Source organism: Ischnura elegans, chromosome 1, assembly GCF_921293095.1.
Source record: "Ischnura elegans chromosome 1, ioIscEleg1.1, whole genome shotgun sequence".
NCBI classification, from domain to species: Eukaryota; Metazoa; Arthropoda; class Insecta; order Odonata; family Coenagrionidae; genus Ischnura; species Ischnura elegans.
The window spans coordinates 165,214,196-165,239,334 of NC_060246.1; the positions used below are offsets into that span (position 1 = coordinate 165,214,196).

At 41.4% G+C, this 25,139-nt stretch overlaps 1 protein-coding gene across 1 annotated transcript in view; it reads left to right on the forward strand.

The window, feature by feature from the left end:
• Positions 1–487: 487 nt before the first annotated feature.
• Positions 488–25,139, forward strand: part of LOC124154002 (diuretic hormone class 2) — a 95,656-nt gene continuing 71,004 nt past the window's right edge. The window contains exon 1 of the mRNA XM_046527472.1: positions 488–618. The gene's annotated coding sequence lies outside the window, so the exon portion shown is untranslated. The remainder of the gene's footprint in view (positions 619–25,139) is intronic.

A 25,139-nucleotide genomic window follows, 5' to 3' on the forward strand; every position in this document is an offset into this window, starting at 1 on the left:
ATTAAATGGCCTGATGAATGAAGTCTTCGAAGGACAGATGGATGGGACGACTTCGAATTAGTCGCTCAGAATAAGTTATTACGGATGTGAAAGAGAAAAAAAGTTCGTAATCATGAAAGAAAAGCAGCGAAGTTAAGGGCTGCGTCGTACCAATCTCTGGATTGGTCACTTATTTCGATAAAAATTACTGGCATCTTGGTTAAACTCTCGTGGTAAATATTTAATAATTGTTGGTTGCCATTGAGGGAACAAACGTGACTTTAATGGAACCAACCCAATGAGACCATCCGAGGATGAAATAAGAAAAAAACAGGAATCCCTTGGCAACCCCCACCCTTCGCTCCCCCTCCCCCCACCCCAGCCCATCTCACCGCGCGCGCCGGCCGATGGGACACGACTCCCCCTTCGACGCGTGACAATCCCCCCTCCCCTTCCTCGGAGCGGGTCGGCATAAAAGGGGGAGCCAGGGCCCGGCGCCACCACTGCAACAGGTCGCCCCGTCGTCTCACGCTAAAGGAGAGGATCCCACGGACACAGCAGCGGAAGCGCAGAGAGACAACCCAACGCAAGAGACACGCAACGCCCGTCCCCAACACTCAACCACTCTCAAACTTCTCCGTGAGTACCACTGCGACTATTGGACCTGTACTATTTCGGCCTCCCCTTAGAAATAAATTGATCAAAGCTTGACGGAAATTTTGTACAGGTACTTTGATTTTCCTTTTTTCATTTTGCATTGCTGACAAAAGGGATTTAAAAACCGGTCGTGGTAGGGAAATTAAAGTATTCGTGGAAAATTTCCAGTATTTTTTAATTTTCCCGCATGTTCTTAGAATTCCTGATCCTGAAACAGCTCTTTCCTGAAACATTGTTTCCAACGCCGTTTGTACCGACTGCCCGCTGCGAAATTCTCTCACCCTAATTTCACGACTAGTATCTGAAAAATCGCTCATTCGTTTTTAAAGCACAGTGCATCAAATTAAATCCCTTCCATTTCTGCTTTGAACGATGGAAAGCAAACTGTTTTTATCTTATTAACATTTTCACTGTGGGCATGTGCATTTTTCATTAATTTTTCCTGGTTGCCTTACGGATTCATCGCAACGCATTCATTACAATTTTTTATCATCTACAACGGCCAGAGATATTTAGATTTCCCGCTCATATTTTGTAGCAAGAGGCTTTTTAAATAACTTACTTTTTTAATAATTTTTTTTACGAATTAAGTTCAATGCTATTACGCTCATTAGATCGTAGTTATAAATGCAAATGTAAAACCTCGTCATTTTCCGATCCCAACGAAACCGTCGCGCTGCCTTAGCTCACTACGAAACCACGATTTATATTGATGCCTCCGTGACTGCCCATCTTTACCGTCGAAAGCGATTGAAACAGAGTGACAAGCGAACCACTGAACTTTTCCGGGAGGACCTGACCGTTATAAGAACACGCCTCCGACCTCCGAAATTCTCAGAGTGCATAGAGATAACCCTTCTCAATACTTTGCTGTTTCTTAAATATGTAAACTGAGAGAATGCGAGAAGTTTTGATTTCCACATATTGAGATAAGTGTTTGGAAAAGATAGTATACATGCTGTAAAATGCAAAATGATGGCGTTAAAAGGACTTTGCATACCTATCTGCTTCCCGCGCTGTCCGTCGTATTATACGACGCATCACTTGATTCCAACTCATTCAATCATTTTCTGGCGAAGGTTTTCTGGGCTTCCCACTACACCACTGGGTTATTTTCCGGGTTTAATTCCTGTTTTGCGCAAGGTGGTGGCGACGAGGTTTCTCCTTCTCTGCGGTAGGCTTCCTCGCGCTGAGCTGAAGTCGATATGCCAACGAATCTGCCAGGGTATATGCCGTTCTGCAGTCACCGGGGGTATGAAGTTAGCATACTGGAGGATTCGAAGGCATCTCCACTCCGTCTAGGCTTGAGGAAGCCCAAAGCTTAGTATGAGAAACTTCGCGTCGCCATCGATATTTGCACGATGAGGGTGAAAACAGCTTCACAGCCCAGGGGCGAATCCATCATCTTGATATTTCCACGAGAAAACAGAGAGTAGGCCCAGACCAACGTTGGATTGCATCTCAAATTTGCAACATTCATATCCGTACATTCTCAGACGTAATTCTTGAATACTTGAGATACAGGGAAATGTCAATAACGTCCACTCTATGTACCTTGAAAATTCCAGGTGACAGCGTAAGTTTCAAAGAAGGGATAAATCACAAAAAAGGGAATAACAAAGGCGACCGGTCGAGAAGAAGGGACGCGTCAGTTGTTTCTTTTGTTCCTGGTTTGAAATTTATCCTTATTTCATGCTGCCGTAATATGTGATATTTGTTTCTGATGCTTGTCTGGCTGATGTCTGTTTTGTGTCTGATACTCGATTTCCTGTTTAGTCGTCCTCTTGAGTGCTCTGACCCGTTGCTTCCACTTTGCTCCCACCTTTTTTTTTTACTTTGTATTCGCTAGCCAAAGAGTACTCCAGGTCACACGCCTGTACGTATTTGGTCCTCTCTCTTGACGTTTCCCTCGCCTAAAAATTAACATCACCATACGTTGCAAAGTTCTGTGACCCGAGTTTGCAGATTAATTTCTGAAAGAACGTTCATTTGGTTTTAAAAACAAGTAAATTAAATTAGATCCCTTTCATAGATACGTTGACTGATCACAAGGAGACTATGGAGTTGTTAATAACACTAATAGTAATACCATTATGCGTTCAGAAACGGAATTACAGAGCATTTGGTCTGGTTGCCGCATGGATAAATCTCAGTCAGGTTTTTTTTAAGCATAAAAGCGTATTGATCAATCAAATACTTCCTTTACATACGTTGTAACAAGAAGCTTTCAAAATAGCCGTCTAAAGTTCTATGTCATTAGCATTGTAGTATAATTAGGCTCCTTCGTACTTTAGCTATTAATGAACACGTAAAAATAGGTTATTTTTCGATAAGCACCACCGATTAAATCACAGTTTGGGCCGTCTTCTTGCTCTACAGTGCTTAGCTATGAATCCATTGGTTAATTACAAATCAAGCTGGTGGTTTTAGGTGAGGTATGGTTGCATTGTTTCATCTTAAACGAAAGAGATCTTTATTCACTCCGCTATACGACACGTTTCGACGCTTTCACATAATTGTGAGCGGTTTTAAAATTATTCAAAAGCATCTCAACACGTCGTCCAGGGCAGGGAACTTGCAAAATCTCTTTAATTTATAAATACGACTTTATTAAGAAGTTTTACAGCTCAATTCGTTAAGTGGTCGCGACAATTCAAGCATCTACAGCTGGAATAATAATGAAACTCTCGTCTTCAGATTCACAGGGAGCATAGAATAGTCTTAACCCAGAATAAAATTAAACGTGGTGAAACCCAAAAGCAACGGGGAAACTGTAAATTAACGCTGTGAAAAACTGTTAGTCATATCTTCTCTGTGAATTTCAATGTGATAGATTAAGTTTGAAAAGAGAAATATGTGACGGTAAAAGGCCAGTCTATTAGCGCGAATGCATGCCTCGGCTACCAGTTTTGACTTCTACTACGCTGGCCGCCCCTACGGGGTTACGTTCTCGCCTGCCAACCAAGTATCTGGGGGTTCGAATCCAGCCTGATGGTATTTTTACCACTCAGAGCGTGCATTTTTGTGATTCTCTATCTGGTAAATCATCGTATTCCCTAAAGACGTCAGGGCCTTTCGTCAAATGCATAAATATTTAACCCATTGCATGGCTTTTAGTGTGGTTAAGAGATAGTTATATCAAAAGCGCCGTAATTGGACAGTTTCAATGCCTATAAACAATGGTCATGTGACATCAATTCCAAGAGAAAAGGATACTTTAACTTTGATGGTAGTGGCCATTTTTATTGACAATAGATTTCAGGTCTACAGTGATCATTTTCGAATTTACTCAACAACCCATGCGTCAGGGCTCTAGGTGAAGGGTTTCAGGGTTCGAACCCGAGTCCGTTTGTTTGAAAGGTGGACACGCAACACCGCTGCCACCGAGGTTGGATGTATCTGATGAGATTAACTGTTGCTTTGATTCTTTTAGTGCTTAACAGCTTCTTTAAATTGGCGCGCTAGAAAATACGCATCGATTTTTGTACTTACTCAGGATTTTATAAACATTCATAATGAATGCGTTGAAGCAAATTCTTCACTTATTTTAAGTTCTGATACCAACGACATCAATTACGAAAAGTTTACGTATGCTGTCATCTCCTCTGCAAAATTTGGGAAAAATATTTAATTTTAAAATGAATTACAAACACCCTGTCGATAGATCGGCCAATATTTGACAATTTCAATATTAACTTCCTCTAACGGCCCTCATTATGTCTAATTTCACTCTGACTATTCGATCGCTCTCCCTTCTGCGAGTTCCCCGTCGTAATATTCGCGGGAGCAATCACCAACGGTCGCCGCACACTGCACGAGAAGAGGAAAGAAAGATCGCTCGGGTGTGTCCAATTGGACACACAATATCGACACGGGGCCTAAGCACTCCGATCCTTAGCGAAGGCGGATTTCGCTCTCTTCTTCGGACTCTCTACTTTCAGACATTTGTTTCGACCCTCTTCCCTTGGCCCTTGGGCTGCCATTTCAGCTTCCCATTATATGTCATTCTCATGGCTTGCCCCATTGTGGTTTCTTTCTTAGTATTAACGATGCACACATTTCAATTCATTCCGTATTGGCTAGTGTTACTATTTCATGTTATAAGCGTTACACGCACTTGGTAGTTCTAAAATGGACGCGCGTGCACACTTTCTTTCCCATTCACACTCGTCAAGCCAAACCTCGTTCACGTGTGACACGGTGAAAATATTCTCTGGGCAACACCAGCTTCTGCCAGCTTATAGATTCGAATATAAGCCAGGGAGATATTTTGTCGAACGGATAGATTTAGGGATTCCTTTTTCCCTCGAACCATAATTTTAATAAATGTCAGGCAACAGGCAAATCTTCTAACCAACGGATAACTTACTTGTTTAGCACGTACAAAGACAAACGGCCGGCTCCCTTAAACCCGCGGCCACATGACTACCAAGGTGACTTGTGAAGATTTAAATCGTAGACATCGTGTTCCAAGCGTTATCTGGACGAAAAAATGAAAATTGACTACATTGATGCAGATTATTCCGCTATTTATTTGGTTATGACGATATGATACACGCGTGTTGATTTTATGTATTCGTCATAGCAATAAAAACCTTTTTCTTAGGTGTATCGGCACAAGGTCGTGATGCCATCAACTGATCTACGAAAAGGTTGTCGATGGTTCGCCGCGAATAGGTCGGGAAGTAGGCGACGGAACGCAATGCGCAATAAATGAAGGGACCCCCGATATGTCTTTATCGCAATCGAAAGAAAAATAAAATTGGTGAACGAGGCGAGAGCAACTTTTATAATTTTTTTCATTTTTTAACTTTATTTTTTTAACGATTTACAGAAGCAAATATAAGACTCGTAAAAATGACACAAAAAATATAATCAGACACAGAAATACATCGGATGGATAAAATATAGAAAAATTACAAAACTGGAGAAAAATACAAAGATAAACAGCTGAAATTCGAAAGAATGGACGACTATTGGTATTCTTCAATAAAATCATTCACACCATAGAAAGCATTTAATTGCATATAGTCCTTGAGACAGCGTTTTAATACATTATTAAATTTTAATGGCTTGATGGCAATAGGCAAATTATTATAAAAATCCGATACCAATAGCTAAAGGACCGTTTAATGTGAATGACGAGAAATGCATTGAGGTCATGCATGTGGCGAGATGATGCTGAATCGCTGGGGGCGGTCAGTTTGACCGGTAGCGGAAGGCCGCGGAGATTGGGCGTTTAAAACTTAAATTGAATCGTACGCGACGGGTGCACAGCGCTAATTGACCGAAAATATTTATTCTCGTTTCTCATCCTTTTTTCCTGACAGCAAAGAACGACCGATCTATCTATGACTGCGACTCGATTCATTTCCGAACAAAATAAACGAATTGAAAATACCCTGGAGAAAAAGACTGGAATATGCCCACATTTATTTGTATTTATCAGTGCCACGAGTATTAGAAAAGAGGATTCTCAATTCGGCCACAGAATAATATGCTGACCCAAGTTGGCACTCGTCAGGCCGCACTGCGAATTCAAACAATGAAACGGGTTTACAAAAGTCGACTCCAGCGACGATGACGGGAGAGCAAGCCGAATTTCACGGCGAAATATAGCAAATTCCAGCTATAATAAACATTTGATTTTTCGTGATAATGATTTATATTTTGTTGTTATTGTGCACTGATTTTCATTTATATTTGTACTGATGAAAAAAGGAACAATACCTTTTTCTGTAAAACACGCCCGATAAAATACTTTAAAAATTTCCGTTCAGTGAATATTTAAAAAATAAATAAAAAGGAAAGAACGAAATTCGTTCAAACTCGCGCTGTATTGTAACTTTATACACTTTAACCAGACATCAGCAAGGAAATTTACATGTTGCTAAGGGTATAAATAAATAAAGGGAATATGGTTAAAAGCAAAAATAAATAGAGATGAATAATGTGATCTGATTAAGTTTAATGAATATCATGTGAGGGCATGGCCCCCACAAGGGTGAATTTAAAGGGGGGGCAAATCCCCCCAAAATGACGATCTAGGTATATACGACACAGCAGGAAATAATAACATTGAATAATTCTACGATACAGAACATTACTGATTTTAAATGTGACATCACGACGCTCATCCCACTTAACGCAGTGATGCAAGGAGAACGGTAGCGTATGCCATCGTGACTTTAGGATACGTACGTATACCAGAGGTGAAGAGGCAATTGCGACTTTCAAGGAAGACAAAAGTTTACATTTCTTCTTTAATGTGGCCGTTTTAATTCATTCATTTAAAAAATGGAATTATGGTTAAAATGTTCAAAAAAGACCACTGTGGCAAATGAACTATGCATGCGCAGAGTATGGAAGTATTTTCCGGGAAATTATAGATTTTCTGAGTCAACTTCATTCACGGTGGATCCTCACGAAGTTTGGCCGCCGGTGTAGCAAATCTAACGGCGGACTTCAATGGGAAGCCGCAGCCAAAAGATTCCGCGAAAAAAAAAATAAGCGGGACTTTTCATGCGGGTTTCATCCATTTCGGTTCGATACAAATCTTTCAGCGAAAAAATGTTGAGACCAGAGAACGCCGAGAAAATTCGGAATGGCTTTACGATATCGAACGAATATTCAAGCGAACCGACACATCCGTACATATATAAAGCAATATGGGATGGACTATGATGAAGAATTCGAGCAAAATAATCCCTGAATCAAACTCTCAAAGAACAGGCATGCGCTAAGACACAGAAACGAATTGACCAGCCATGCAAAAAAATGAACCAATTGCTATCCCGAGAAAATTTATCTTTCTTTATAGCTTAGAGAGGCGCGAAGTAGGGATCGGGCGGAATTAGTTGAAATTCGAGCATAATTAAGCAAAACGTTTAACGTATAAAAATAATATTCACTTTGAAACTTCCATGCTGGTAATTTATTACCGATGGTTTCATAGTGTTATTACGACAAAGAACTAAGTTAATTTTTATTTCATGCGAAATGTGTGCCGTTTCTCAATCAGAAAATATAAAGTTGCGCCGTGGTTTGATCCAAAACGTCTTTGCATGATTGCAAAAAAATGAAACATTAAAAAAATCAATTGTATTAAGAATTGGGCCAAAAAACGCCTTTCTTTGAAATTGTATGCGTAACTTTTCCTCCATCATCAAATGTTTAGATAAGTCACTAAGTCGGATCAACGATAGCAAAGTATGCTCCACCTTCATTTGAGTATTGTTTGTTTGATGATTCCATCATACAATCCATGCACTCATTCACAGTAAAATGGATTCACTCCTTTTACACTTATTTGTGACTTTTGTTTGGTATTAGGGTAATAGCGTATTTCCTAAAATGAAACCCGCTCACCGTCTTTATTTTGTGGTTTCACCGCAATCGAGATTCTTCGGGATCTACTCAGGAGTGTATAAGAGTGTTTAGGGTTTTTTATCAGGAAAGGATTTTAAAGGTAACCTTGCGAAGGGTGACTAGATGAGTGGGTTATCCTAAACCAGGCTATCGAGGCAAAACACATCAGGAGCACGGCGGATCGGAAGAATTTAGACTTCTTGTCCTAATTTAGCAACAGCAATTTTCGCTCATAACCTCGTACCATCATTTTCTCTTTTCTAACACTGAGCCACAGGGAACTCATATAATCAAAGCATCTAGTCTGTATGATAAGAGCTTACTTTATGTATTCACTTAAAACGTATTTAAATCGGTCAAAAATATCCCCAGCCGCGGAGTGAAAAGTTATCAATAAATTCTCAGTATTTGCAATTATATACTGGTACTATCGATGAATAGGATTCCAAATTTACGAATTTGATAGATTATAAATCACCACGATTACAAGGTTCGGTGAACAGCTAATATAATGGCTAATTTCCGCGTGAAATTCGAATCAATCTGCCGTGATATCTTTCAGCGCGATACACGCGATAGAACATCATAATAGAACCTCACTATGTTTCAATTCCGACAGAGGCGATAAATAAGAGATATTTGTGGAATGGATAGATATGTAGTATTTTTCCCCCGAACGATAAATAACTTTAATGTAAGCTAGACGGAAATTCGTAAGGGCATATCGGTTTGTGTCCTGACACCATTATTCACACCCCGCCACACCCTTATTGAGAGGTAATATGTATATTTTGATGTCAGCGAAACGAGCGGTGACAACATATCTAACAGCCGGCAGTAGAATTCTCTACATTGAAATATTCTAGCGCAGAAGAAATAATGAAAAATCTGAAAGGATGAAAATCTTTCGCAAAACCGTTGAGTAGCCATTAAAAAGCGGATTTACGCTCGCGAGTCGATTCGATTAGCGGCGACGAAAGACAGAGTCACGCGTTGAAGTCTCCGCTGAATCAGTCGGTCATATTTGCTAGAAATATGGACGCTTAAAGACCATTTAAGAGTGACGCAAAATTAAATTATGCACCCAATATAAATTTTGTTTTATGGCTCTTGTGCGTTAAAATAATTGACGCGAACTGGAGAGCACCTGTATTTATTCACAAGAACTAACAACAAAATTGATGCTCTCAAACATCACTTGTGGAACTCCTCAAGAATATATTTCATCAACGTATTTTCCACATTCTATTGATATCACTGCGACCATCGTTTCGATGTTAGGGTGTGACTTGATGATGTGAAATCAATAGAGAAGTTAATTTTATGTGGACAATATAAAACTTAAATATATTCTAGACGAACTGACAGCAAACCACCGCACGCACTGTTTTGGAATGGAGTTATTTCTTCGCAGCGTCGACGTCATATCCAGAGTTTACATATCCATCGCATAGTAAATTCTTGGTATGTTCTCCTCTTGAAATTACTTCTTCCACGATTCACAGTTTTCGTAAACGAAACGCCGAATGAAAGCGAAGTGCAATCAGGAAATGCAATACGACAGTCGGAAATTTTTCAAACAAATTACTTTAGAGTAGTGCGACACGGTCGGATTGGCTTTTTTACCGTCGGAATAATATTAGGTGTCTCGAAGTACATTTAAGAGGACCAACATTTCACCACAAACAGCATGAGCAGTAGCTCGTAAATGTGATGCATTTACTGATCAGATTTCTATGAATTGAAAAGATTTGGTACCTTTTTAATAGAATTTTCGCTTTAAGAGTACCGTTGTTTGTCACCGACATGATCATCAGGCCAAAAGATGTCGCCTAAGCTACGAAATCGGTCAACATAGGCCACAAATTTGTGGAAAAGTATCGACTGTGTTTCATCCAAATTAGAATGGATATCCACCATATAAAGCGTGAAACCATGCGGCATATCTGATCAGATTTTGACAACGATTGGAAAGGCAAAATAATATGCGAATAATGTCCCAAAGACCTTGCGAAACAGGAACTAAAACGTAGAACGCGTAAAGCAATTGAAGTCCCTCTCCTTGATGGCTCCGCTCCGTAGAGAGTGGGGCTCACCGATAGCTAAGGCTCCTCATTCCAGGCGTTCTGTGACTTCACTTGCTCCTCTCTGAATCAATGCGGCGAGATCTGCGGCTCGCAGTGGATAGTATGGTCGCAATAAGGTTCCATGTGAAAAGCCAAGACACCGAGTTTGAAGTGTTGAATGTCGATAGCTACTCAATCGATTGTGATGAAGTGAACTCGATATGGAAGGAAAGTTTTTCCTGCGTTTTCTCACTAACCCATCTTAAGAGCAGACAGAAAGCATTACGCAGGTGCTAAATGAATTTGGCTGGGAGCCGCTAAAGACTCGGTGGCTGCGCGCTAGGCTTACATTGGCTGAGTATTTAAGTTTGTGTCTTAATTAATTTCAGAGCGACATGGAGAACAATATCTTAGATTCTCAACAATATCTTAGATTTTAAGTCCCAAGAGAAATGATAAATTAAGAGAGATATTTTGCCGAACATATAGGTATGGAGATTCGCTTCCCGACTAACAATAAAGTACTTTAATAAATTCTAGGCATAACTTCGTTTGAGAATTTATTTTTCTTCGTCAACGGCTGCTGTCCTATCACCCCCGCCATACACCCATAGTGGCAAATTGCGGGGAAGTATGTGGATTTTATCGAAGGAGGAGTTGCCGAGTTATTCTTTCGGGTATAAGAGTTGATTTCCTCCGTCGTTTCGAAGCCGTAACGAGCACTAAAGATACAAAATTAGAAAGGAATCAGAGAGGGCCGCGTGGGAAATGTTACGTTTTTGAGTTCGGTTGAAGTGTAATGAATCTTGTATACATATATATATGAGAGAGAGAGGAGGGGAATAAATTTACATAGACGAAAGAGTATGCTCCTTGTCTCGGCAAACACCGTTTTTGTGCTTCAGTTGAGAGAGCGATTCTCAATTTCACGATCGATTGCATCTGGTGTCCGCCCGAAGCACTTCCGAAAAAAAGGGTTCGCCGGAAATTCGAACTAGGGCGAAAAAATGAATGGATAAAACAATGAGGAATTATAAATTTGATGCTCAAAAAAAAGTGTTTTTTTTTAATGCTACATAATTTGACCCGTTTTTTAGAGTTCCTTACGCATGCAATATAGCTACATTACACTAATATGAAAAGCTTCTATACATTTTTCATGGCACATGATTTAATAAATTGAATTGCACGGTATAAATAAATTTATATGTCAAAGGATGAACTTCTTCCCGAGTTGCTGCCTGAAAACTCCTGTCAACATAAATTATTGAAACGTTCAGAGTACCCTAAAGTTCATAAACATGCGCATGAGCTAACCTTCTGGGTTGATAAAAAGGAGGAGATATATATGATAAAATTAAAGCCATCATTCTCCTTATTTTCGAAGTTACGCATCGCTTAAATAAAGTACATGTCAAAGTTTGTAAAAAGAATTGGGTGCAAGAGGTATCCTAAAAGATATACCTTCCTCATCACCAAGCCATGAATTCATACGGTGCACATATTTTTGCCCCCCCCCCCCATCCAATACGTAATAATCAACAGATTTCTGTGAATCAAAGATATACCATTAATTAGGCTGATTAGTCGTGGATTAGATTAGTTGTGTGTAGAATATAGGGAGTGAGAATCGGTAACTCACTCGGAATAGGTGCTAATCCTACTATGCCCGTTACAAACTCATATATATCCCATTTTTTAACTAAGATCAAATTATATGGTCAGAAGTCTGTACGTCTATCTCCACCATGTTTCTTTATTAAGCTCCGTTGCAAGCCTTCATTTGAACGAGGTATATTGTTTTTTTTTGGTCGTGAAATGCGTCCAAATTCGAAAAGCGTGACTTCTCTTGCGGACACGGTGGAAATGTAAGCACGCCTACCCCAAAGCGGACTGGAATAAGGCCTCACTTGGTCAGTCCCCCTGCACGTGTCGCTCGTGTCCTGCTCAGTCATCGCTTTATCGGCTCCACCCCGAATGCTCGGAGGCAGAACAGTATTCAGCATTTTTCTCCGATGAGCATCAGCCAATTATTTTCTCAACTCTAAATCGATTCTCTTAAAGATGAAATATGATTCTTCTGTAAAATATTGTCTCCAAAACGTAATGTTCAATTAATTCTAAGTGCTTCTACTGTTTTTCATCGCAAGATACTCGGAGGCTAGGTGCTACGCTTATATTATACGAGCTATTAAGAACAGATGCCATTCAGAACGAAACGGAGAGAATCATCTTAGAACCTCACCATATTTCCAAGTCCCGTAGAAGCGATTAAATAAAATATATGTTAGAGCCGAAAGAATAGGGATAAAGGAATTCTCTTTTATATTGAATAGTAGGGGACTTAAATGTATAATAGGTGGGACACAGTAGTCAAATATTTCCGACGCGCAACTTTCCTTGTTGACGCCTGGTGTCGTCTCATCCTCTGCCACACGCCTATTTAGACAGCTTGCGCGATAGCGCGAAAAGATGAGCCATTCTCGGTCGTGAGGCGTATGGTGTTGACAACCGAACTGAAAACAAGCGAATGTTAGTTGCTATGCAACGCGCACGGGAGCAGTTGAAGCCAAGCCCAAGTCCGTCCGGGCCCTCCAAGCATGGCTGACTCCCCCAATAATATATTAATTGAGAAAATGCGAATAATTCAATTTAAAGGTTACTGCAATATATATGAGATGGAAAATATATCTTATGAAATCCCTGTAATTCATCTTCTAAGGCGAAATATCGACCCAATTTTATCGAATATTAGAAAACTTCGCGAAAGAGGTTGCGCGATCTATCCGTGCATGCAAAAGGAGCGTGGTTCTAGAGGGTCTTCTTCGGATGCATAATTTCTCGGCTTCGTTTGGGGAGAGGGAGAGGAGGTTATCAGCATTGCACTGTTATTCGAGTTCAGTTGCGTCGAAAGGCTTGCTGGTTTCAGTCGATCCGCGATCGATTTGCGAGCAAAGCACATGTCCGCAATGCACACCCACACATACTCACACACACAAGAGGGTTTGTGCCGCGGAGAGAGAGTTGATTAATCAGAGTGTTGAGGCGAGAGTTCCTTCCAAGTGTGGGTGGGAAGACACGCGTGTCCCTCCTACGCACGCCTCTCGTGATTGGAGGCCGTCGCGGGAGTGCTTGCTTGCGGGGGCGCCACGCGCTTTTCATTCCATTCATCAAGCACCAGACTATACTCCGTTCCGAATATGGTCGTAAGCGACGAGCGAGGTCGAAGGGGGAGGGACAGTTGTTGCGCGGCGCGCGATCAACCAATTAGGGGAGAGCAGGGGTCTCGCAAAATGCATGTCGTCTGTCGCGTTAACGATTGGCGAGTAATGCGGATGCATGTACCAAGGAAAGTAGGAGGGAAGCCTTTTGGAGGCCTCGGGTAGAAGTCAAAAGGAACAATTCGATCATGAGATACGATGGAGCAAAGCCTCAATCACACTATTATTTTTTCCATCCCTTTCGAGGGATACCTCCAGCGACAGCTTCGACGATGGCGCAGTAAATGACCGTTCCTCGTGATCATTCTCCACTATGGCTCGAGGGATGGAAATCCCAATCGCTTGGCTTTGAATAGGGTGGTTTCTTTTATTTTTTTATTGCCTAAATCGAAAGATTATTACTCCTGGAGTACGCATTTTACGATCATAGATTTTCGAATGACGATATCTATTTTTCGCGATTAAACGAAAAGTGAAAATTTTCAAGCGCGCGAAAACGCGACGGCTGAGTAGGAATATCCGTGTGACGTATTTCTGGTTCCCGCTGCCGCCCTATGAGGTGACCTTGGCGCGAGGCTTGAGCGCTGATACGACGCAGGCTGCTAGCAGGTAGCAGAGTACCCTCCTAGCAGGTAGCGCTTGGCTTAAATATGAATTATTACTACCTTATCAAACGAAGGAAACTTTCCGACCTTAGACAAATTTAATAAGTGATTATCAAGGTATGTTTCACTGAACTCTGTGACTCATACATGCATTGGTAATCTCATACGATGTAAAAATCCTATCCTCTCGTGTAGAAACTAGGTCCCTGTGACGTCACGTGGAGTGGCATCGCATGGGCGCCAATCTGGCCTTTTTTCAAATGAGGATAAAATTGACGAATGCCATTCTTTTAAACTGGGATTTCTAAAACCAAATAATTTTTATATTCTGAAAACCCTAATGGTGGGTAGCGAATAGCAATCAATGCATTTCGTTTTCTTTGATGAAGGAAACTACCCTATTGAATGGCAGTTGAAAATATTGAGAGTGGGCGATTGAAAAAAGGGACGGTGGCAATTGTCGTGTGATTCTGAAAATGATGGGTCCAGGGATCACTTTATTGGTGAACCCTGATAAGACACCGCTGGAACTATCACTCAAAAGTGACGGAGAAAATGATCGAGTGATTCCGGTTAGTGAAAATCATCGTATGAGTAGAGTAAAAAAGGGAAGGACGGCAGATTTGAGTAACCACGGATGAGATTTTACATGGAGAGGGTGATGAATGGTGTAAATCATACAAATTATATGGGTACTTAAAGATTAACGGATTGAAGAGTTGATTGGAGAGCTGCGTCAAACCAATCGTATTGTTGGGATTGGTAACTGATTATGATGATACCTAATGGTGTTAACTTGACTTAATGGTGTGAACGTGTGAGGGTGTGTTGCCGAACCTTACATTTTAAATCGGTGTCCTTATCTTTGCGGTTTATCATGTCATCTAAACCCATTGGCCAAGTATGCCTAGGAACACCCACCCACCCTTTTGTTGGCCAATGAGCGCAGTTTATCCTCGCTGTTCTATGCCTCGGCATCGTGCCTAAGATATCAGTGGTTCAAGTTATTCCTGAGATAGTTATACGCGAGAACATAGGCGTTTGGCAATATCAAGTTCGTTCTCTGTCTTACGATTGGGATAACCCATCTGCAAAGCCCACTGACGGTGTGCAGCCTTCGATGAAGGGCGCGCTACCGATCCCACTTGCTTCATCCCCGTCCACTCACCCGCAAATATACTTGGAAAGCAGCACAGTAACCGCTGGAATTTCTTTTGAAGGGGCAGAGTTCGGCGAAGCCTTTTCTCCGGCAACCTATGGCAATAAAGGGTAACGTCGAATTGCACGCAATACAGGATATGTACTAGTCGAATAGTCAATTTCAATCCATAGGGATTGATGAGTGTTGATAGTGATGGTGACACCCAGTCATGGTGTAAAAATGAAATGAAATATTCCTTGCACTCATTTCTACTTTTACAAAGTATTCCATTCACCTAATATTCCTTTCGTACAATGCTGGCTATATCGAGGGCCATCATGATCACATACGCTTGATTCAGATCATGATGACGAGCGGCATATCTCCCTTTTGAAAATATCCCCCCCTAAGGGGTGAAACCGCCCCTCGCGTCACACGACCGTTTTCCTTCCCCATGATGGGATTTCGCCCGCACACACGATTCTCTCCGCTGCGGCCGTTTCCTCTCCACGCGACGAAATATATTTGGAACCGAGCATCGAAAAATGCGCCGAGATTTGCGCACAAAAAATCAGTTGTGACCCGGAGCGGCGATAGACCTCTCGCAAACACTATCTCTCGCAGATAGAGAGGAATCGCGAGGCTCATATTCCGATGCTTCGCCAATGCGCTCTTTCAACAACTAATACTTATACTATATTAATTGTGTTTGAGTTTCAAGGATACGGTTTCGTATTTTTCCGTTTTTACACAGTTGTATTCCGTCTCTTCGAGCTCTTTAACCTAAATCACACGATCACTTGTAATCGTCCCTTTTGAGTGATAGCTCCAGGGATAGGTTTTCAGGAACCAAATAGAGTGATCGCTTGATCCATAATTTTCTTAATCACAAAGTCATTCCCACCGTCCATTTTTCCATCGCTTATTCATTCACTTTCCGTATTTAAAACTGCCATTCAATTAAGGGCCAAGCGTGGTGTTGCAATCACTGTTAGCGGTCGTAAGTTCTGATTGGCTGAAAGTCTGTACTAGCGATGGTTTCAGCGACGGATAAAGGGGCGGGCCGTGTGATGGAAAAAGGGATGGATTCCCATCCCTGGAGTCGTCACGGAAAATGATCATTGCGTGAAAGGGTCATTTTCACGCTATCATTGGAGCGATCGCTGGAGCTATCGTGTGAAAGGGACGGGAAAAAATGATGGTGGGATTCGGGTTTTCCCGAGAGCGCCATCTCTGTGCATGGGCTACAGGTGGCTGGCTCTATCCCTCACTCCCTCTTTGTCCAAGGGTGGCTCGCGTGTATCTCTCTTGTGTATGTATCCCGGCTGCTGCCACTTGTTGTGCCCTCTCAATAGGAGGGGGAGGCAATGGGGGTGGGAGGGCTTGGCAGGGTGGGTAAGGCAAGGTGGGCTTCCTCCATCGTGCAACGCATCCTTGACACTCCTGTTTCGGGGTGGATTTCATTATTCCGATGATTTATTTTATGCAAATTTTCAGTGGCACAATATCATAAGAAATACATAAAATATAACAAAGAGAATCGGAAAAAATCGATAAAAATGTGTATAAGGAGTGATGCTATTGATTACCAGAGATGTGGGAAAGAGCCAAGTTTGTGGAGATGCTGGGGATAAGGGGAAAGGATTCGTTCGCAGGTAGGGGATTCTGAAGTGAGGGCAGGCGGAGAGAAAGGGAGCGTTGAATGAGTGATGATACTTAATGTGGCAAGTGGTGTTGACTGTAGAGTACTATGGAGAGGGGGCGAGAGGGGCACTCGGAAGGATTTACAAAAGAAAAGAGTTGAGGACAGTCAGCGGTAGAACCGTGGATTTTGTAGATTAATCCAAGGGCACGGCGTTGACAAGGAAGATTTTGAACGGAGGGAGAAGTGAGAATGGCATTAGGATTGCGATGGAGTTTGAAAAGTACAGAGAAGTTCGTTTATTCCATTTCTCCATCCATCGCCTTATTCTCGGGCCATTCGCGGGGAAACATCGGCGCCCTAAAAATCCTTTCGAAAGCGAGTTGATGACGTCAAGGACCTATGGTCATTGGGTCACCGTGTCTCGGTTACTCCAAAGGCTTCGAGGATCTGCCTCGCGCCGCAGTTCTCTCTCGTCATGAATCATCTCTTCCAGCACAGAGTGTCTGCTGGAACTGAGTGGGGACCTCCACCTGTGCATAGCGACTACGACCACTGGTCGCGATGAGTTAGCGTCCCGCGAATGAATGAAGATTTTCACTCACACCCCGAAACGGATTCTATTGACATTATTGCTTTGATTGTAGGGAAAGTGAAATAAGCTGGGCGAAAAATAATGTCCTCCTCATCCACACTTTCTATCGTAAGTTTAACAACGAAAAACGCCAAATTTGCCTCCCATTTTTCAATAAGTTGGTGACGTCATTAGAGTCCCTTCGACTCGATGGGGAAGAACGATTTACTTAGCGATCGAAACGCCCAGAAGAGGGAAATCAACAACGAACCTCGTGAGACCTTTTCAAAAGACTGTGAGGCGGAGAAACGCTCTGAATAAGATCGTGACGCCATCAACTTTACGTGAAATGGTAAATGAAGGCCGTCGATTTTTCACCGTGAATAGCTCAAGAAGTAGGCAACGTGTGACCCGCATTTTCCGGTTTTTCTATGCGTTGCGATGGACAAATGAAGCGAGGATAACTCGTTTAACTGGATAACTCGTTTAACGGCAATAACAGAAGCACAAAGACGATACTAGCTCCTATTAATTATCATCACAGAAAAGTACCAAAAGTGTGAATACACTTCCTTAATCAAAATTCAAAGTTATGGGAAAATGACTGCTGCTGTAGCTTTAGCATTTAAATCTTGGTCTGATAGCACGATACCATAATTATATGCTCATCATTTGAAATATTTATTTTTTATACCGCCGATATATTTTCATACATGTACGTACGATAGATTCATAGATACTGGTACAGAAATTTAATAACGATTTCCGCGCGCCCTAGAATTAACTGTTTTCTTAAATTTACCAAATTTAAAATTCAGTTTTGCGACAAAAATCTAGAGCATCTACAATTTACCAAAAGTTGAAAAAAATAAAGCTGTGAATAAAAATAAAATGAGATAAATGCATAGAGCACTTCTAACAAAAATTCTCATATATTATTGAGAGTTGTAATTGAATAAAAAATTCTGTGTTATAGGGATCCAATTAATTTATTCAATGAATCGTATTAGGGACAAGGATTTATTCATACCGAATATGAAACGTATTGTTAATGTATATATATTTACTATTTCCTATTAATAAAGCAGAAAATACTCCCTATCACGCTATTTATAGCGTTACATTATTCATGCTTAGAAGTAATGATTCATTTTTAATTAAATTGAAATTTAACATATTCATTTTCGCCACAGCTTTTTAGCCAATGGTAAACGTGGGAATAGGAGGAAATAGCCGTGAATGTGGTAAGAGCAAAAAGTGAGAATAGATTGCGTTGAAGAAAAGACTCGAGGTAGTGAGAAAAGTCGATCAGGTAAGATTGGTTGAGGAAGAAAGTCGAGGGAGATTCTTCATCGATGGAGCCAGAGGAGAAGCAAAAAGGAGGAAACCATTACAGAGGGAGAGAGAGAGGAGATTAGGTATTAACGCGGGCGAAATCTCTTCCCCACTCTTTTCTCTCCCGTAAATAGGCGGGCCATCGGCCATCAAAGGAGAGCCATTCACAGCTCGAGGAAATGCGGACCGCGGGAGGGTGGAGGAAGTTGTAAGGGGGCGCTGCTGCCGATGAAACGAATGCTACATACATACTTCGAAGGACATACATAGCATCAGGGCGAGCATGGGCCTCTGCGCGTGACATCACGTGACCCCCCACCCCCACCTCCCCCTCGCCGAGGTGAAAAATCTCATCGGGTGATTGTTTGCGATATTTACGATTTCAGTTTGATGGATTCTTGCTTCCATTGCAGTCAACATATTTTTTTAAAAATTTAATCCATTTTATTTTGGTATTATTTCATTTTGAGTTTCAAAAACTATATTTTTAATTGAAAGTAATGCGTAAGCTTAAAATTCGCCGAGTAATTCAAGAGGTAACCTCGGTAACGAAAATTCAAGACTCCTGTTCGTAAGTAAATTACATCGGGTGCTTATAGATGTTGCGCTCCGCCACATTCTAATGCGCATACAGCTAGCGTGCTCTTCCATATGCATATATACAGGCCGTGATACATGTATACTATTGGGGGGAGGGTAAAAAACTAGGAAAATCTATCCGAAGGAGGAGTGGTTTAAGTGAGTTTGGGAGCTGTCCTCAATCTCTATTAATGACCTTTTGGCAAACGCCGAGAGGGGCGCTGAAATCACGGCTACACAACGCACCCTTTGAAATTTGCACGCCGTAATTACCTTTCCCATCATTCCTCCACTTCCGTGACGTCCTTCATGTCACAGAAACTAAGGCGCGGGTGATTTCTAGGGAGCGGACATTTTGGTATACCCTTTGGAAAATATTCAGGAAGTTGGGCGTCGGAATTGCTTGGAGAAGTTCCCGTGGAAACTTTTTCTTATCTCCCCCTTCGGAACTCAAAAATGTTCGCATCGCAGCGATGATTTCAGTGCGATCCATTTATCCTCAATGATTGCAAAGATAGCATTAGAACTGGCGAGGATTATTAGCTTTGAAGAGTAATGAATTTCCATTAAGGTAATACCATCTCAAACATCAATTTTTGTGAAGAGCCCAGATAAAGACTTATTAAAACTTGAAATATGGATCACCCTGTCTACAGCGACGCGAGTGGAGGCTTTGGTAAGTCAATCTCAATTCGCCGGGGGTGACAATGGATAAAAATTGGAAATCTGTTGTTGCAATATTCAATAGTAAGTATGAAGACATTAACTAAAGGGCCCATGTTGACGTGACTCATATTACGTGAAATTAAAAAAAAATGAAGACTACTTCTTGAAGGCCAGAGGCCATCGCCATCTTCAAGCAATTGTGGCGTTTCATTACGCACGAGGTCTGCTCCTATACTAATGCGTCTCTGCCATCGGCTGCCCGTAATGAGGTCGCATTGGGGTGAAGACGATTTCCATCCGAGGAGGCAATTAGAGGCACGATGGGGCGAAAAAACAAACGCCAGCACTCCTTCTCTTAATAAGGCCGTCTCGTTAAGAATTCGAGCACTACAAAGGGAGCCACCTCGAATATTAGACAGAGTCTACTTCTGCAACGAGAAACTTGAAGGTGTTTCATTGAGCAAGGAAATTATTGAGTGCCTCTTTTCACTCTTTGAATAATCTCGTGGAAACTTTGGTTGAAAATTTACGATTTCATTTCATTGGTGGCACTCTGTATTTCCACCTTTTGGGAAGGAAAAAAACAAGGGAATCGTACGCAATTAAAAATCATAATTAGTGCAGAGCGTAGAAAGGTGAGAAAGTCGTATTTTGAGCGAGTTGAATTCCCTCATTTTCTTTAAAGCAAACTTTCAGTTGTTCTCTATACCTCCATTAATTTTTTGGCATAAATAATTTACTTAAAACAGCCAGAAATATTTTTTCTACGAATGAGGCTCATTCGTAGAAAAAATATTTCATGGGTTCATTTTCAATATTAAATACTAGAGGAAGCTTGTTTTTTTTCTCTGCCCGTTTTGACTCATAAGGCAGAGGTGATGAAAATATTTTTCCTGTCACAGGTTTTATCACCACCTACAGGGTACAAACCCACATTTTTGAATACGCAAATTCAGTTATCAAATCGTTCATGTTGTTAACATTGGTTATTGATAGGTTTCTTTTTCCTTATTTAAATTGAAAATAATCGTTTCATCGTTTTCCGGTTAACCGATTTAATCTTAAGTTCTGCATGGAGGCTATTCTTCATTTAACTGAGGATACAAAGAGGTGCTTAGCAATAATAAATGTGCCAGACGATAATTACGATCAAACCACTGAATTTACGGGTCAAAATTTTTCAGTTTTTGCCCTGAAGATAACTGTGGACTTGGCCACAACAACGCCGACATTTAGTGACCTGGTTTTGAACTCCGAGGAAACTTTTTTCATGCGATCTGCCACAAAAGTGTAAAGTAGTTTTTTTTTCATTTTTCGGGATGAACTCCGTACGGTTACTATAAAGGACGCTCAATCCCTTTGCTTAATTTTGAATTTTGTGGCTCTAGAAGTCATCTTGATTGCGAGTGTACTTCTCCGAGCCAAATCAAACGATTTCGGTTTTCCCAAATGGTACTCTGGATGCTCTTTGTAAATGGGTCGGAGCCGATCCGAAGTGAACGCACCACGGCATTCTCGCGCCCGATTTAATGGCTGATGCATCACCAGAGCATTAAAAAGTAAGGGAAACAATTGAAGTGCGACATCAAAGGTTTCCGAGAAGATATTATAGACGCAATAATTTCTTCTTTGCCTTGGGGATTTGCTCGGGACCTCTTAAGACTTCTCCGGGAAGAGTTGATTACCGAAATTACCCGTTTTACCTTCCGCTGGGAATTTCGACGTCCTGGACGCCTCTGAAATTACACTCTATGTGTGGCTGAAGAGTACTTCCGTTCCTGGAATAGTGGCACCTATCAGTCAGTTTTACGAGAGCCGCTTTCTTAAAAGAGAGGAGAGCTAATCTAGCCTTTGGAGACGCAGCAGCAAATCCTCCCATCGACTGCTTCTACCACTCCATTACAAAAACGCGCGCCATCGTCTTGAATATTTCACAAACGATACTGCAGACACTGGTTTACATTTGCGTTTTTCTCAAATCTGTAAACTTTAATCTAGCATGTTGATAAATGTAATGTTTAAACGAAGGAATATTTTGACAAAGGGCCACTCCGAATAAAATTTCAAGATGACGGCGTGGGTCTTGAACAAACATTTCGTCAGCGAAAGCGGCGAAATGCGATCGGCCGAGAGGGAGGGACCTTTGCTTTCTCTTATTGAGGGAGACTTTGGGACTCCAGGATTCGAAACAAATGATTATCACTTATTTTCTCCATGAAAGTTATGAAATCAAAGGAAAATCGAAAAAAAAAACCTTGAGAATATCACAGCATTGCTGAAGCCGGTTGAAAGATCATTGAGCAAAGCTTAATTATTCACGTTCTTAAGACTTCCATAGGGAGAAAAGGACTTCCAAAAGGTGGTGTGGTATTTGGAGGAGGCGACCGACAGCTTAAGTCATTTGAGCCATGAGGGGAGGGTATGGAAGGAAGGTTGGAGAGAAACCAGGCGTCGGCATTAGCCTGCTACGGCCTGCACTTAACGAAAGGCGCCAAGGGGACCACGGCTTAACGTCCCATCCGATGGACAGAGTGTTGCGCTTGGAAAATCCTCCACACAACATTCAAGCTGGGGTCGGGCAGCCTCTGCCTCCGCCGGGAGATGAACCCGAGCCCGCCGGGTGGGAGGACAACACTCTAGCCACCACACCAACCCGAACCCCGTACTTCCAAATAGCGATTTCTTTCGTTGAAAAACAAAAAAATTTCCATAGAATGGACTTTCATATCTTAAATAATTTAATCGGTTATTTTAAAAATAGTTGAGCAGACCGCGGTGCCAATTTCAAGCAACCGATGTAATTCGAATACAATATCAGCATTCATTTGAAGATAACTCAAAACTCGTTTGCCTGTTTCTCAAATATTAAAAAATAAACTACCCGAGAAGGAAGCGAGGAAAAATTTTCGTATATGCGATGCATTCAAATATTAATAAAAGTCTAGTCTATATACTCATACCCATACAATATATATTTCAAGGTAATAACGTAGGTCATAGGTAAGGCAATTCGCCACCAAAAAAGACTGGTCGAACGGACGGTATGTCGCATCTCTTTCAAGTATCAATACAAGTGAAATGCCGAAAGAAAAGAAAAAGGATACCCGGTTGAGTGAGGGCGATTCCTCCAAACGAGCGAATTTATGATGAGGAGAAAATGGAGGGCAGGTCGATCGTAAAAGGATAAAGTACTCCATCATACACACACACGCGACTAACAACTAGTAATCGGCATAATCTGCAGTGCATAACGGCTCCAGTTCATCCAAAGACGACGATGCACACTGCCTTTATATCCCAGGAGTAGTCGTCGCAGATGCGTCCTTGTGTCCCGACCCCATTATAGAGAGAACGAAACACGCAGGAGGCCGAGTTAGCGGCGGAGCTCGTGGAAAAAAGAATAAGAACAAATACAAACGAAAAAAATGGACGAAAAGTTATACAAGTAGGATATTCATATTTTAGAAAAAGTAAAAGGAGCCTGGATGAGTTGGCAACATGCAAAATAACGGCGATTACAAAATCTCATAGTATCGAAATGATATCGGGCTCCGTGTAATTTTAACTACAATAGAGATAAAGAGAAGGAAAAAAACAATTGAGCTGAATCTGGCGATGCAGCACTTGCAGGTAGCACATTTTTTTCTGAAAAAAAAACAACAACACGCATTTTTATTCATAAAATGGAATATTAATAAGTTAGTCGGCTACATAGCAAGTAAAATAACCAATTACTATTTCCCAACGCTGCCGCTAAAGTCTCTCATCGATCGCATGAAAAACTAAAATCTGAATCTAATTGCTCTACAGACTATCTATCTCATTTTATGATCTGATCTACCTTAGTATCTTGGCGTTCGCAATTTATGGCTAACTTCGTCGGAAAATAAACTGCTCTTGAATTTACATAATAGGTTTTGTTTTGTTTTCAGCCTACGGTCTGACCGGTCTGACAGTGATTCTCATCCAAGTTGCTCTAATAGGTCAGTAACACTAACAAGGCTATCGTAACGGGCTTCCACGTACCTGGCAGCTCTTCTTTGCACGCGTTCTATATTTCTTAAGCCTATCTCATGAGGATCCCAAACACTGGCATCGTATTTCAATTTTGGTCTAACGAGGGAGAAATAACTTATTTATCTCTCATTGTCTTCACAATTTCCTAGCCTGTATTTCTTTAAACAAAACCAAATTTACGATTAGCTTGACCTGTTATTTTCTGAATAAGTTTATTTCACCATAGATCATTAGTGAATCTAACTCCGAGATACTTCACGGATTCAACGGTCAACAACTGGGTACCCTGAATGATTTAGCTCAAAAAAAACCTGAATAAAATAGCTAATACCGGCAACTGAGTTTTAGTCCTGAAAAATCATTGCAGAATTAAAGTTCGATTTTTGGGAACAGGAACAGTCCACTTATCGACCGACTTACATGGATTAGATTGAGAGTAAATTTTGTCTCCGCCCACATTGCATTATGGCATGGCCTAACTTCTCGGCTCTTCCCTGGCGGAAGGAGTAATTGATTTTGGGGCATGCCAATATGGATACGGAGTGAAGTAATCGCAAGTAGTAAAAGAAACGACCTTGTGCTAGAAGTAAATAAATTAGAGGACTGCGGTGTGCAATTCCTCGAGTTCGAATGCTATTCACGTTTCACGTTTGTTGATTTTAGGAGCCTTTTTTCGTTGAGAGGTATTGCTCACGCTCCACGTGAATCAGTCTCCCTCTTCATCTCGCCTTGACACAGAGAAGAAAGAACTGTCCCCAAATGAATTACGCCGACCCCCCGCACAGAGTATGGAAGATACGAACTCCGGATTAATGCTCGACGCGCATACCTATCGTCTTTTTTTTTTACTTGCCCTTCTGCCCCAACAGCCAATCAAATAGAAGGAATAAAATTGCTGTCTTTCCTAAGGGCTATATCCTCCTCTCCTCTGCTGGCAGGAGAAATCGGGGCAAGCGGTGAAACAGGAGTTAGCCCCGTAATGAGGTTCATAAGTTTCTCCGCTCAACTCAGCATCCCGCAGGCGTTTTGTGTTCCATCCGAAATCCCACCAATTAGGAGACACGTGGAAAGGGGCGAATGGGAAGAGCAATGCTCAATATATGGCAAGAGTCGAAAACCGGAGAAGTTTGTTGTAGGTGAGGGTTGACGCGAAGAGTTGCGACCAAACAATTGAAACGAGTACGTCCTTCGTAAGAGGCCGGTGAAGTTTTCCTTTGCTGGGCCAGATATGTTTTTAACACCTCTTCAGATGAGCCAAAAACGTGAGCCCTTATTACACTAAAAAACAG